The following is a 16,023-nucleotide window of genomic DNA, read 5'->3' on the forward strand; positions in this document are numbered from 1 at the left end:
AAGATGAAAGAAATCTCACAGCGTAAGCTTCCCAGCTTTCTCCAGATCATGTCATGCTGCTTTTATGATTCAAAACAAGAAGGAAAAAGTCATTCAGTCAATGAATATTTTATTGAGAAGATTTTATTTGCATATTGATTGATGCTTAGGGGAATGGGTGATTAAACACAAAAACTTGTACTGGACCATTTGTTTCCACCAACATCAATAGACCCAAAAGGTCTGCCATTCCAATGGGTGCTGCCCACTTTATATAAAATTACGGGAACATTGCAAACTGCAGAAGGGTGCTTGTAAATGTGTGTTATTTGCTCATCAAGCTAACAACAGAACACTCACTTCTCCTTTGAAAAAAATTAAACAATATGGAAGCTCCCAGGCTGGCCTAAACATTACTAAATCCCAGAGTAACAAACAGATCTGTCTTTTCAATGACACATCTCACGATCTGAGTAATCGTCATATGGAATAGAACAATAATGGACATGATTATTTTATCCTTTAAAAAGACTTATATTAATTCCTTCTCGTTTGGTAACAGCACATTTACATGGATGCAAAGCCGTCACAGAAAAAATTCTCCCCGACTCCCGACTGCTCTATTCCCCTCCATGAAAGCAACCACTGTTAATCTGTCCCTTTTGTATCCTTTGAGTGATTTTTGGAGCTTACACAGGAAACGTGTAAATTCATTTTTGCTCCCTTCTCTTTTTATTTCTTTGTGACACAAATGGTAACATACTCAAGCTGCTGTTACTTTTCACTTGATTTCTTTCGAAGGTTGTTTCCTGGCACATAAGGGCGTCTCTGTGTCTCAATGACTGCAATCCAGTTGGTTGTGTGGAGAAATCAGCATTTCACTGCTTTTCCTTTGATGGGCATCCTTGCTGTTTCCCATCTCACACTGTTAAAAAAATATTGCTGCAACCAAAAATCTTACACAGACATAATTTCACTGGTAAACTCTGTTTTTTAAAGAAGGGAAGTCTGGCAATTTGTGCAATTTTTTTTCCTTTACCATTCCCATATTTGTAAGACATATTCTGAGATACAAGCATAGCGAATGCTTCCAATTCTAGCAAGTATTTCTGATGCATCAATAAAGTAAATGTATTGCCCTTCAGAGTAGATGGCAAAACATTTCAAGGGCACCTTCACTGTGAGATCCTATTTTATAAGGAATCTTTTTTTTTATATGAATGTACTTCAACCTTTAGCTATCAACCCTTGAATATATGCTGCTTATTATATCAAGCAAGAGGTTTTCGAGGTTCCTGAAAATTGTACTAGAGAGAAAAATTGATTTTGAAATGAGATTAGCAGTGTCTTAATTTCACTGAACTATCTCATTAAACTTGACACTTTCATAAAACTGGGATAGTAGATAAATTGAATTTGAGGCTGGTCTTATGCCCCAAGTAGAGTTGGACTGATTGGTGACCAAGGTGTGGCTGGCACAGCTCAGGAAGACAGTGATTCTGAAATTCTGCAGCTGAAACAGGCCCTTTATTGATGTTTATCGAACCTCTACTCATTTAAAATGGCTCATCATGTCTTGCATTTCAGTAGAAAGTAAATAGCAAGTTGTTTTTTTAATTACATCACTATTTTAAATGAGATCCAAAACCTAGAACCTATTTAAAATGCTATTATCAAAATGTATTCCACTACCTGGAAGAGTTTTCTCTGTTTTCTTAGTAAACATGAATACTGCATTTACAGTCTGGCTTTCATCATATCAGAGTGCATTTTAATTAAAGCATTTAGACAAGTGTTCCTGACTTGTGGCTTCATTTTGGAAATGGATGAGAATGGTAAACACTGTGGTAAGAAAAGTTAAGTGTATTTCTGCACTCGCTCCCTAGCTGATCTGCAGACACCACGGGGCTGGGATCCATCCTGCACTCCTGTTGCTGGAGGGGTTTCCTGTGACACACCCCATCAAACCTGCGCGAGTTCCCTAGGATCCTGAACCCTCAAAACCAGCCCTTTAAGTCTAATCTCACCTAGTGGTCTAACGAAGTCATGAGCTTCTGGTTCCCCACCCCCTTGCACTTGGACTTGTTCAGTGATGCAGAATACTGACAGGTTCAGCTCTGGATTCAATCTGCCTGGCCGCCACCCCCAGCCCAGCTGGACCACAAGCCACTGCTGACCATGACCCCGGCGAGCTCCATGGACATAACACCTTGCCCTGCACTGAGCTGCTGGAAGGGTAGAGAGGCATTGGCAAGTCTGAATGGGCACGAAAAAAAAAAAAAGCCAGCTCTGCACCTCTGACTCTGCTGCAGTTGAAGTAGAGAGGAAACCCCCTAGAACTCCATCTAGTCCCAATTCTGCCTCTGCCTGGGTTTCGGCTCATTCTTTCTTCCTCAACTGAGAGTTTGTGCAAAGGCAGGCCTGGACATATGTTAATGATAACAATATAGATCACAGCTTTCCCCACCAGCCACAAATGTATTTAATTCAAATTCATACAAAATCAGGCTGGAAAACACCTCAGCTTATCTTCTGGGGACGATCACTCCATTCTGGCCTGTTCTCAGAAGGCGCCTATGTTTGCTTAATGCTCTGCTCTCACTGCCTTGAAATTCTGATTAATTTTTTTTGAACAAGGGCTCCCACCTCTGTATTTACACTGGGCCCCACAATTGAAATCACCTGTTCTGGCCTGCTTGGGATCTCCCCTGATATCCGAAAGGGAGAGGGGGAGATGTGTATTTTGGGTGCTCAGCTTCTCTGTCCTTCCAGCCACAGGATCCAGCGTCCCTTTTGGAAGGTCATCTCTCACTTGTGCATGGGACCCTGGTTAGGCCAGTTGGTTCTCTGTCCTGGGAGCTGAGTCTTGAGAACTAGAGCCCCTGGCTGCCCCCTCTTCCTTGATTTAGTTTTGGGGAGCAACATGCCCAGCCCAGTGGGAGACGAAGCCAAGGTTTCAGGCCTGAGAAGTTCCCAAGGAGGCTCTTTCAGGAAGGGGAATGGTTTAGGCCACGGCTGCCCTTCTGGTCTGGCACCCACTTCCCCACCTGAGGCTGAGGGGGCCACTTGATCCAGTTCCCACCATGGAATTGTAAGGGTGATGGGAAGACTCCTCAACCAAGGGCCCCCACGATTCCCCCTTCCTGAAAGCACCTTCCTGGGAACTTCTCAGGCCTGAAACCTGACTCCAACCCTTGGTATATAAAGTCTCATCAGGTCAAGTCTCTGAGTTCTAGGACTTCGCCTCCTGTGACAGGTAAATATACAGGGAGTCTCCCTGGAGACTTCACACACCTGGGCCTTAGCCTAGGGACCCAGCCCAGCTGCAGTCATTTGGCCTCTCCCCAGGATAAGGGGAACTTTGTCCGCCTTTCAGAGGAGAGCCATTAACCAGGTAAATGGCTACATATCTAATGATCACAGCATGAGAAGAATCTCAGGAGATAAGGGCTCTTTCCCCAGAACACAGAGAAAGCCACAGAAATTGTCTTCCCTATTCTCCGTCTCCATTTAAATTACGGTAGAGGTTGCAATGGTCAACTCCACTTTTCAAATAGCTGAAACCAAAAGCATTTTGCTCTTCAAAGAAAAGGGAAAACGAATGTGAAATGTTTCTGGACAGGTCCAAGAGAATAAATCAGATCACACTGAAGACTTCGTGTATGTGTGAGCCTCAAAGAAGTATAAAGGTTTATAATCTTGAGATTGACCTCAAGTCCATGGAGCAGAATCTACTGGGTGACTTTTGGAAAATTTGTAACCAGCAGCACCCACCAAAAAAGGAAAAATTCCAGGAGGGGGAAGGTGAATGAGCCACTAAAGCTTGTACAGAAAATGATTCCTTTGCATTTTATCAGAAGCTAATTTGTTCTGTTTTATTGACGTATAATGGACAAATAAAATGGTTAGATATTTAAAGTGCACACATGGCTGGTTTGCTATACGTATACCTTGTGAGGATTCTGGTTAATTAACACATTCATCTCCTCCCATGTTTGTGTTTGTGTGTGTGTGCATGTGTGCGAGCTCGCAGAGAGCGAGAACACTTAAATTCTCTTAGCAAATTTCAATTATAGAATACAGTGCTAACCAGAATCTAAGTTTAGTTGAAAGGATCGAACTGAGGATGTAGGTAGATTTTTTTTTTTTTTTTGCAACGTTACAAGATGACAATGGGGAATAAGTGCTTGCAGACCAAAATTGGAGATTACAAACTGTGATTCAGGTCTGAATTCTCCATGGCAGTCTGGGGTAATTCTTCCAGATATGAGTAATGCCCCTGGAGATAATAACTGAAACAAAGACTAATGCTCATTGAGTCAGAGGGTGTCTCCTACTTGCTTAGAAAGCCATCAGAGGGGACCCACCCACCTTTAATTGCAGGACCCTTATACTATCTGCACAAGATGGCTAAAATGAAAAAAATATATAAGGTATTGCTCTTGTCAGCAAGTGATTTCACAGTGAGTGGCTGTAGGGTAAGTGAAAAATTATCAGGCTTTTCCAACCTCCTGCCATTAGCATTAATGATGGAACCCTGTGATCCTACATGCATGCCTGATGGCGGACACTTGGGGTAGGGTGTGGGCGAGCATAGGTGGGCACACCTGGGCTGAGACTGGGCTTCTAAAGGCAGCGTCACAGGGATGAGAGCAGAACGAGAGAGAAGGAAGAGACTAGCAGAACGAGAGCAGAATCAGCAGAGAAGCAAAGGAGAAGCAGAGACTACAAGAGAACGCCAGAGAGCTCAGGAAGAGTGAAGACTCACCGGGGGCTGGGAGGCCTGCCAGCCTCCCAGCACCCCCCCAACCCCGTCTCCCCTGCCTCATAAAAGCCCAATAAAAGCCTGAAAAATCCACTGAGGGCTCCAGGACCCTCAACCTGCTTGGATCATAGAGACCCTCAACCTCCAGGACCCTTTACCAACCTGCTTGGATCATAGAGATCCTGCTCTGGGCCTTCCTGGCTCATTACAAACAACACTTACAGTTATGTGCGCTTGGGATCTGGATTTGTTCTGCCTAACAACGTCTTCTGACCTTGGTGGCATACCTAGAAGAGAATTACGTTCTGAGAACAATACAGCAACAGAAGCGGTCAGCTCTGGGGACTTTACGCCTTTCCTGAGAGTTTTGTTTCATTATAAACATTGGTTCCTGCTGAGTTTGCTTTGACTCTATATTCTGTGTATCTGCAGGCTGCATCTCTGTGGCATCTTCAGTGAGCTTGCTCCCATTGCATACCGAGTGTTCTATGCTTAGGCAGAGCAGGGGAGCTCCTCTGTCCTGGGTGCTGTTCGGTTGTGAACCATCTCTGCAATGTCGCCTATGTTGTCCCTGGTTCTTCATCGGATCCTTGAAGTTAGTCTCGACATTGCTCATACTTGGACTTGTGTGAGCTGCACTGCTTCACTGAGCACTGTAGTACTGTAGTCCTGTGCCTGACCTGGGCCCCAGCCACTGCCCCGGATGCACTGCCCTGTGCTTCCTTTCCATTGGGTTCTGGGTCTTGCAATCTCGACTCTGGCTTTCTTATTATTTCATTGCATTTTAGATTTTTAGGATGTGGATCTTACGCATGTATATCCATGCACATAAGAACCCAAACATCAAAGAAGTGGGTTTTTGGTTTTTGGTTGTTTTTAATCTGGGATCCAGTGTGGCATCTGGAATTTTCCTTTATTCTTCTCATATGGGGTAGTCCATTGTTTTAGAACTTTGGTACCACTAGTCTTTATGATTCCCCTATAATTTATTCTGCCCAAATGATCATGAAATTTTTTAGAATAGTGTCTGTTAGAAGCTCAGAGTAGCCCCTATTTGTTCATTTATAATCTGAGCATTCTAATTCTTCCAGTGAAATGGAATCTTACTGACAACATAAAAAGCACCAGCAAATTTGACCAGCAACTCATCCAGCTTAAACTTTAACTGATCCCGACCTTGACTGATTGAAGCAAAACATTTTCATTTGAGGACTTTAGTTTTTCTGTCTCCAACCACTTGATTCTTGTGCAGTTTTAGCTCCAGGTGGGAATGGAAAAAATGGACGTATCTGCTCATCTATATTTTTATTTAAATGGTTAGCAGTTTAGCCGACAGGAGAGAAAAATAGAAGAGAAACAAAAACCCACACAAAAAATCAGCCTCCCTCCTAGGAAGCTCATTCTCTGAACAAAAGAAATGATTTCTGTCGAATTAAATAATTCACTTATCCACTCAATGTAACTTTCCTTACTATTAAGAAAACCCAAAATGAAATGCTAGGTCCAGCTGATAGGTGCACAAATAGGGTGCCTCAGAGGGCCTTGGACACCCAAGATAAGAAGTGACATTTTCCAGCGGAGTCTTTGTTGTGTGGCATCAGCTCATTGAGGTGACAGGTCCATTAATCAAGGGACACTTATATCCCGCAAGCCGGAGAGGCGGGCTTGGATTGCTGAGTGTTCATTACAGGGAAAAATGACTCTTCTGAAAACCGCCAAGCAGAACCCACTTATCAACAAAAAAGCACCCACGGAGACACAGAATTTCCAAATGGAATCTTAGGATAAAATGGGGGAGTTTGGAGAATAGGAACACATTTACATTTCAACGGGAGCCGGCTCAGAAGGTAATTTTTCACAACAACCTAATCTATCTTAAATCACCATGAAATTAATTGCAGGTGTTTCCTTGTCTCGCTTTTTATTACAAAGCAGATGGCTTTGCCCTGGGCTCCCGGGTGGACCCTCTTTGGGAAGCGCTTTGGTTACCCAGGTAAGCGTTATTTGAATTTAAGCATTTTATTTCTGTGAAGTTTGTTTTTCAATTCTGTGTGCTGGAAACTCTTTCTGAATTTGTCAGCTAAAATTGAGCCGATCCAAACAGAACATCTCATCCTTTATGTAACTGTATTAGGCAAAGGAAAGGTACATCTAGCAAGCAGACGGGCCGAGGCTTGTATTTAATGGCAGGTAAAATATAAAAATCAGGCACCAGCCTGCCTCTTCAGCCCATCACCCAGAACTTGCTACATTCTTGTAAGGTGCTAGCCTGGGCCAGCAAGTCATCATGCCCTTCCTTCAAAGCAGCTTCCAAAATCTACCCATTGGGTTCTGATCCCAGTTAAAAAAAAAAAAAAAGTCGCTTTATTCTCCTCCTGGAGTCTTTTCCCTTTCCAAATAATTCCAGGTTATAAATATCACAAGGGAGAAATATCTGGGGTGGTCTGTTTTGGCTTTCTCAGTTTCCTCTTTGTCTCTAGCCACACAACATTCTCGTCGTTACAAAGGGCCTTGGCTTTGGCCTTCAAAGAGATGATCACTGCAGGGCCAGATGGGCCAGAATTTCCAAGGGCGTAATAAGCACAGCTCGTGCATCAACAGTTTCCCAGACCCCAAGAATGTACGATGCCTAAGAAGGGGTTTATAAACGAACACACTCTGTGATGGGGGTTATTATTATTTGCAAGTGTAATTATGCTCCACAATGGAATCTTCCTTTACAGATTGTTTAAATGTGGGTCTGATTTGTCTTGCTCCCCATAGAAAGCCTCTTAAGTGTCTAGATGTTTGCCCAGAAAGTGGGGGTAAAGCTTGGACCTGTGGACAGATTATTGCAAGCCTCAGAGTCCTTGTTCTTCAGCAAATGTTCAATTGAAAAAAAAAATCACTTAGCAAATTTGGTTGGTTCTTGATTATGCTAACAAAAGTAATTTAGAAAACAAATACCGGACTGAAGAAAGTTTGATGGAACTTACACATGAACGTTATTTTGAACTAGAGTCTGATTATTTTGCTGCCTCTCTCACATCATCCTCAATATCTTCTATAATATTTTCATAGGCCATGTTTGGATTTTAACATTTCTTACCACACTCCGATAAAGATGAAAACAATTTGAAAAATACATATATATTCTTAATGAAACACTTTGGTTTTGTTGGTTATTAGCATTTAATGCTATGGGTTCTTCAAAAGTACATTCCCTCCCAAGGAAAATATTTAATTAGGATAACAAGCAGTAAATTGATAAAAGAACAAGAAGACCAGGATAAACAGGAAATGCTTTGTTGTCTTTCTCACGTTTCAGGCATCCTAATTGGCTGCTTTATGCAGGTTAATTAGTTATACCATCACCAGGATAAAGGACTCAAAGTCACTAAAGTCAGGCCTCTGGGTTTGACTTCACACTTGACCTAATTTCTTGCTGTTGGTGAAATAATGAAGCTTGGGGTTTGTCGACGCTCTCCTCACTGCTATGGTGCCTAGTTGCCACGAGGTGGCGCTGAGCCTTGGCTCATCACTGCGGAGACTCAGGGCATCAGTGGTCCAGCTCTGAGCCAAGTGGACTGGAATTTGAGAACTGGAAACTCCCTTCAAATCTCATCCAGGTAGCACTTTTGCCTTACAAACGAGGAAACAGGAACTCAGTGAAAATAAGTAATTTTTTAGTGTACTGTTGACCTCTCCTTGTGCTGCATTTTTTTTCTTGTTTGCTTGTTACCAGCGCCAGTGTAACCTCATCACCGAGAGTGAGTGCAGGAGGGGATAAAATTCAGAGAGTGATGCAGTTAGATTGCCTCTGTAGAAGAGCACCTTGGCGGCTGTGGGGCTTCGTTTATTCACACAGTGCTAGGCAGGGGAATAAAAAAAAAAAAAAAAAAAAAAGAGGGTCCTGGGAACTCACAATGTCTTAGGAAATACAGAAATGAGAAAAAAACAATCACACCCTAAATGAAAGATGTTCTGATAGAGGGGATGGTAGTATACTCTGCTTAGAGGAATTTCAAGCAAATGCATGAGGAATTTAAAGGGGAGATATGGAGAGACTGAGGCTGAGGACACAGAGGCTCCTGAGAAGGGGGGGCCTCGAAGTCAGAGAAAACCCTGAGTGGAGGTGCAGGGGCTGGGGTGTGGCTGACACTGAAGGCCAAGGGGTCTGGCAATCCTGGAAGGAGGGAACCACTGTGAGGGCCTTATCCTGCGTGTTATGCTGGGAATTTGCCCTTGATCCTGAGGTCGTGTGACAGCCCAGGAAGGAGGAGAGCTCAGAGAATGGTGGCAAGTGCCTGCAGGCCCGGAGGCAGAGGCAAGGAAATCTGGGGAAGGCCGGGGTGGGGTGGGGTGGGGGGTGCCTGGAGGCCTCAGGGATGCAGCGTGATGATGGAAGGGGAGAGAGTTCAGGGGTAGAACCCAGAGATTCCTCTGCAAAACAATGCCTGGGGGCCTCCCTGGTGACGCAAGGGGTTAAGCACCACACTAGGAAGCAATCCACAGCCTCTGCAGCACAAGTTCGATCCCAGCCGGTGCAGGGGCAGGATGGGCACAGGGCAGGTTCTCTATGATTCCAGCAGACCGGGTAAAGGAGAGTCCTGGAGCCCTCAGTGGCTTTCTCAGGCTTTTATTGAGCTTTACATGTAGTGTGGCTAACAGGTACACGGCAGGCAGGAGTGCTGGGGGGCCAGGCGGCCACCAGGCTTCTAAGCCCCTGGCAAGTCTTCACTCTGGTCTTCTCTGGCTTCTTTCTCCCCTTCTCTCTCCTGCTTCTCTCCTGCTTCTGCTTCTCTTGCAGACTATCTCAATATTCCCATGGCCCACAGAAGTAAATAACACAACAATGTACCAACTGCAGGTGCCCCATCAGACAGGGCAATCCTAATGGTGGGAGGGCAGAGAAGCCTGAAAACCATTTACGCTACAGCAGGCCAGGGAGCTACCCACATGGCAGAGCAGACCTCTCCTGTCTCACCCGCTGCTCCCCTCAGTAGTGTATTTCAGTCAGTCTGCCTGTTCTGCTCCCCACTCTGTCTCTGATGAATCCTCTCACCCCCCCTTGCCTGTACCCAGCTCTTGTATGCATAAATAAATAAATCTTTAAAAAAAAAAAAACAGTGCTTGGGATTGTAACCGGAATCTTTTTTTTTTTTTTTTAAATATATGAGATTTTTATTTATTTATTTTAAAAGATTTATTTATTTATGCATACAAGAGCTGGGGCACAGGCCAACGATGCGGGGGGTGAGAGGATTCACCAGAGACAGATTGGGGAGCAGAACAGGCAGACTGACTGAAATACACTGCTGAGGGAGCAGCGGGTGAGACAGGAGAGGTCTGCTGTGCCATGTGGGTTGCTCCCTGGTGGGCCAGGGATCAAACTCGTGCTGCAGGCTTCAGATTGCTTCATAGTGCAGTGCTTAACCCCTTGTGCCACCAGGGAGGCCCTGTAGCCGGTGTCTTTAGAGGGTCGCTGCATCTCTAGCTCTTGGATTACTTATAAAGCGTGGGCGAAACTGTTCTAAGTAAATGCACTTATTACTTGGATAATGTCTTCAAAGTTATTTTTAAAACGCATCTTGATAGCCTTCCAAGTTGAAGTACAACCCTGGAGAGCACCCCCCAACTTAAAAGGATCACTTATCCACCGCCCCAGCCTCCTCCCTCAGCTCTGACTAATCAGCACTAGGAAGAAATAGACCTCTCCCTGCCGCCTTCTCCAGCCTCCGTATCTTCTGGGAAAGTGAAACTGTCCAAATTCTGTTCCATCAGAGTCTTCTGGCTGCCACCACTGATGGGGACTGAGGACACCTTTGTTCTCTCCTGCACCCACTATTGACAATGGCAACCTTTATCTCGATTTTGACTTTGCTCCTTTCGTCCAAGACTTGTCTGGCACCTTCTCCCCTTTCCTATGGGCCCCCCAGAAGGTGCCTCATATATGAGACACACTTCTGGGCTTCAACGGTCCAACGGTTGGCTTTGGGCCAACCCAGTTTATCTGTGCATTTACTCATAAGGGGATGGGTAACTGGGTGTTCCATGTGCAGACTTTTTTTTTTTTTTAAAAAAGATGCATACAAGAACTGGGGTACAGGCCAGAGATTTGAGGGGGGTAAGAGGATTCACCAGAGACAGAGTGGGGAACAGGACAGGCAGACTGACTGAAACACACTGCTGAGGGGAGCAGCGGGAGAGACAGGAGAGGTCTGCAGCGCCATGTGGGTAGCTCCCTGGCCGTGCATCGAACACGTGCTGCAGAGGCTGCGGATAGCTTCACAGTGGTGTGCTTACCCCCTTCACACCAGGGAGGCCCTGTGAAGACTATTTTAACTATATTCTTGTCCTCTTTATTGCACACAACTTGTATAAAAGTTCCCTTTCCATTAAAAGGCCTAGAGTATGTTTTGTCTTGAGGTGGTGGATGGCAGAACCTATTTAGAGCAGGCAGTTTTGGGGCATGTGGGGCCCCTCACCCTGTCCTGTAGCACCTCCATACTGCAGACAGCACTGTGTTCTGAGTGTGCTGTGGGGAGGGGCCTCTAGTTCCACTCATTCCCGCCAGCCGCGTGTTTCCTCCAGCACTTCCAGGCTGGTCCCATCTAATTAATGAGATGGATGAATGAACACCCTAAGTTTTCAAGGGGGTCGGACAAGACGATGGAAGCCAGATTCGGTGATGTGTGACAATATGTAAGTTAATTTCACTTGCGTGTCCATGGAGACGTTGTACACTTCGTTCTGTCCTCACCTCTTTTCCTTGTGAGCCGAGAAAAGACTTTCATTTCAAGCCTTGTTTTTATTTTTGTAGGTGATGTGTTTTGAAATGAAACCAGTACTCCAGCGTTTCTACTTATTTACACAGTGGCCCTCCCTTGGCGGGGTGCAGTGGGAGAACAGTGGGAGGGGAGTTTCCGAGGCCAATGTAGACAACATAATCTCGGGGTCCCTGGCAGCTCAGCACGAATGGGTGAGCCCCCTGGTGGGGCTTCTGAAAGCTTGGTGAAAACAGCTGTAATTAGGATCTTTTAAAGTAATATCCTTTTTACCCTTAATTAAAGCTGTTCGTGCCATTTTAACAGCTCCAAACAAAGTTGTGGGGGAGGGACACTGGAGACAGCGTTTTCTTAAATTTGGAAGTGGAAGCAGGAATAATACTCAAAGCATATACATTAGTAAACAATCTATTTTTATTGTGCGGGAAGTGTCTTTTAGATAGAAGGTTCTGGAAAAGCTTTGCCTCTTCTCTTTGGAGTCAGGCCTAATATGACCTCTGCTGCCGAGTCCAGCAGTTTGTGTAAGCGCATCTGGAAAGAAAGTTTCCTTTAATTTCTCCAGAATAGAAACTGGTTCAGTCTTCTGAAATCAAAAAGGGGGTGGTGGTCCTATTTATTGACAAAATTCTAAGAATATAAAATAAAGGTGTCTTTTTGTTTACTCCCTTTTGCCATAAAACCAAAGGCTATTTCATTGACTATTTTCCTGTGCGTTTGTTGATACCCAGGGAAGTTAAATTTGTTTCAAGAAATCAAATAGGTATTGTCATTTCATGTGTGAGGGAGGGGTGGGTTAAATACAGGCGTGCTTGTAAATTAATGAACAATAGGAAGCAAGTGGTGTTTAATTACACACTTAGAGCAGGACCAGAGAAAAACAATGCTGACTGTCAGGATGTGCGCTGGGGTTTGCGTCCACACAGAACGCACATTGTCTTTCCACCATTCAAGTGTATCCAGAAGAAAAATAAAAAATAAATGAAATGAAAAGCAAATTAAAATGCAACAAAGACTGGAGTTAGCTGCTTCTAAGAAGACTTTATTGAGGCCTCTGACTGGGGTGATGAGGTTCTGAGATGAAAAAAAGCTAAATGTCTCTGCTTGAGTATCAGGATGTTTGAAAAGAGAAGAAAGGAAGTTTTGGGGCCTCCTAGGGAGTGAGGAATGAGAGAAGAGACTGGGATGTGAAGATTTGCTTTATGCCCCAGAATGTGGCCTGTTTTTGTGAAAGCTTTAGGTGGATTTGAAAAGAATGTGTGTTGTGCTATGACAGGGGGTAGAATGTTCCATGAGTGTCAATTCCATCCAGTTGGTTGATCATGTTCACTTCTAGATCCGCAGTTTTCTGCCTGTTCTATCGAATACTGAGCTCGGTGTGTTGACACCTTCAACCGTAATTTTGGATTTGTCTATTTCTTCTTTTAGCTTTATCAGTTTTTGCTTCATGTATTTTGAGGAATTGTTGTTTGCTGCATATACTTTTAGGATTGTTCTCTCTCCTTAGTGAAGGGACTTATCATTATGTATTGTCCCTCTTTATCCCTGATAATTTTCCTTACTCTGAAATTTAGTTTATCTGGATATTAATACAGCCACTCCAGGCTTCGTTTGCATGGGATGCGTTTTTTCCATCTTTCTACTTTTTTTTTTTAAGATTTATTTATTTATGCCTACAAGAACTGGGGTACAGGCCAGAGGTGTGGGTGGTGAGAGGATTCACCAGAAACAGAGTGGGGAGCAGAACAGGCAGACTGACTGAAATACACTGCTGAGGGAGCAGCGGGCGAGCCAGAAGAGGTCTGCTGTGCCACGTGGGTAGCTCCCTGGCCAGGGATGGAACTCATGCTGCAGTGGTTGTGGACAGCTTCATAGCTTGTGTCTTAACACCTTGCGCCACCAGGGAGGCCCCTTCATCTTTCTACTTCTGATAGCCTTAAACCATTATAGTAAAGTGAGTTCTTATAGTAGCATAGAGTAGCTTTTACACTTTCTGTCTCTTAATTGGTGTGTTTAGATTCTTACATTTAATGTAATGACAAGTATGTTTATTTTAGATCCACCATTTTATTATTATTATGTTAGTTCCCTTCATTTTTTTCCTGTATTTGCCTTCCTTGCCCTCTTTTAGGTTATTTGATACCCCATCACTCTGAGTGGAATGTAGAAACCTTCTGACGTTCTGTTTCCTCCCCCCCCCCATCAGCTCGTGGAACAGTGATGGTTGCTAACACAAGTGTGCTTTCAACTAACCCTCTTGAAGTAGAACATGAATGTGCAGGACTTCGGTTCAGTGTGGGAGTTTGAACATACGCCTTTATTCTCATCCCTTCCTAAACCCAAGTGAAATGACCATAAAGGATTAAAAAGGTAAAACCCCACAAGGATGAAGATACCAGAACGGGAAACAATAGCTGATTAAAGGTGTCGGGGAATCTGGATTTAGGGACACTTGGCCCAGAGGAGGGAGCGATGAGGCACTGAACCCAAAACAGGGGTGAAGTGAAACTCTGACTCAGAACAATGAGCTCTTGGCCACATTCCTTCTCTTGAGTCTCAGGAGACTGGTGGTGAGGTGTATGCCTGACTTCGGAACCGGGGCAACTCACTTCTAGGGAGACTGATCAGCTCGAGAAAGGACCTTGAGCTCCTGACAGCAGAGTCCCTCCAAGCAAGGTCTAGATCCCCCCATTGCCCTGCAGGAAGTCCTCAATCCCCATCTCTACCCACCACAGATTTGCCAGCTGACTTTGGGGGGCTCCACCCTTAACAGACCATCAGGTCAAGCCAAAAAAAGTCTCTAATGTAACTGTAGATGCCAAAACAAACAGGAAAAACAAGACACAAAGCCAACAACCCATTGACAGCCAGAGAGGCAGAAAAGCAACAATAAACACCCACCTTATCATTACAAACACCTACCTTATCATCAATAGTTCCAGAGAGGTGAGATCCACTTGTACTCCTGAGATGTTATTTAATAAAAGAGTAGTTAAAAAAAAAAATAAGAAAACCTCTAGGGAATTAAAAATATAATGTTAGGGGGTAATCAGGAGGGGTTGCAACTTCAAGCTGAGGGATTTTTCCTAGAGCTGCAACAGAGAAAGAGAAATAAAAAATAGAAGAGAAAGGAAAGAGACCAGCAAATCGGGGATTCCCAAAAACAGACTCATGTGTGTTCAGAGAGGACCAAGAAAATGAAGGGAGGGAAATATTTAAGTAACACAGGAAATCTCCCATAATGGAGGCAGCAAGTGCCCTGCTGGGGGTGGGGGGTGTCACATCTTGGACAGCCATCTCTGCAGTGGGTTTTCTCTCAGCGTCCCACCACTCAGGGCAGGAGGAAAAGGAGCTTATCCTTCTCTTACATAAAGATTCCAGTTGGGCAGGTTGATGTTGAGCTGCATCCCTGGGAGAAGAGGAAGCAGACCCCCGGCTCCAACAACAAGGGTGCCAGGCTCTGCGCCCCAGCCCCTTAAAAAATCCCCATTACAGCTGTGTGGAGTACCCTCAAATTACTAACAATGGCGCTACCATATGACCCAGCAATTCCACTCCTAGGAATTACCCAAAGGACATAAAAACATTCCTTCGAAAGGTAGCCTGCACTCTTGTGTGTATTGCAGCACCATTTATAATAGCTAAGCTATGGAAACAACCAAAATGCCTCCAAACAGATGACTGGATCAAGAAGATGTGGTCTAGATACACAATGGAATACTATTCAGCAATCAAAAAAGATAAACTCATGTGCCATTTGCAGCAACATGGATGGAGCTGGAAGGGATCATGCTGAGTGAAATAAGTCAGAAGGAAAAAGAAAACTATTGGATGGTTTCACTTATAGGAGAAATATAGGGAAACCAAACAAGGAGTCAGAAAAAAAAAAAGACAATAGGCAAATTATAAATCTGGGACAAAAAGCAGGGGAGGAGGAGGCAGAAGGGTCAAAACAGAGGATAGAGGAACACAAGGGACTGTGGTGATGACTGTTCTGATGTGATGGGAGATTTGTGGGGGTTATCCCTGAGGGGAGAAATCAAATATTGTACAAAAGTGAGCAGCAATAAAGCAATAAAGCCATAAAAACAAAACAAAAATCCCCATCGCAAACAAAAGTGCACCCCTGGAAATCCTTTGCGATCTTAAAACTTATCCGGGAAGAGCACATTCAGCCCCATCCTAAGCACCTCTGTGCAAAAGCTGCTAAGAGCAAAGTTTATTTCTTCCCTTTGTTAAACAAAGGGGGGCATTGACTCTGGAGTTGAAGATACTTTCTGATTCTTGGACAAGGGCCGCCGTGTGCCCACCAAGCACTTTGAAAAGTGTTTTCAAACAGTTCCATCGGTCATGAGCACGTCAGCGCCTTTGTGACACACACCCAGCAGTTGATCTCAGTGGACCTGGTGTGGGCAAGTTTGCCATCCATCTCTGCCAGGTAATTCGTCTCAATGAAACTGGTGTGTAGGGAATACACTGCTGAGTGAAGTTAGGTTTCATCTCTGTGCTTATTTC

This window comes from Talpa occidentalis, unplaced genomic scaffold, assembly GCF_014898055.3.
Source record: "Talpa occidentalis isolate TD23 unplaced genomic scaffold, MPIMG_talOcc4v2.1 talOcc4.17, whole genome shotgun sequence".
Taxonomy (NCBI): Eukaryota; Metazoa; Chordata; class Mammalia; order Eulipotyphla; family Talpidae; genus Talpa; species Talpa occidentalis.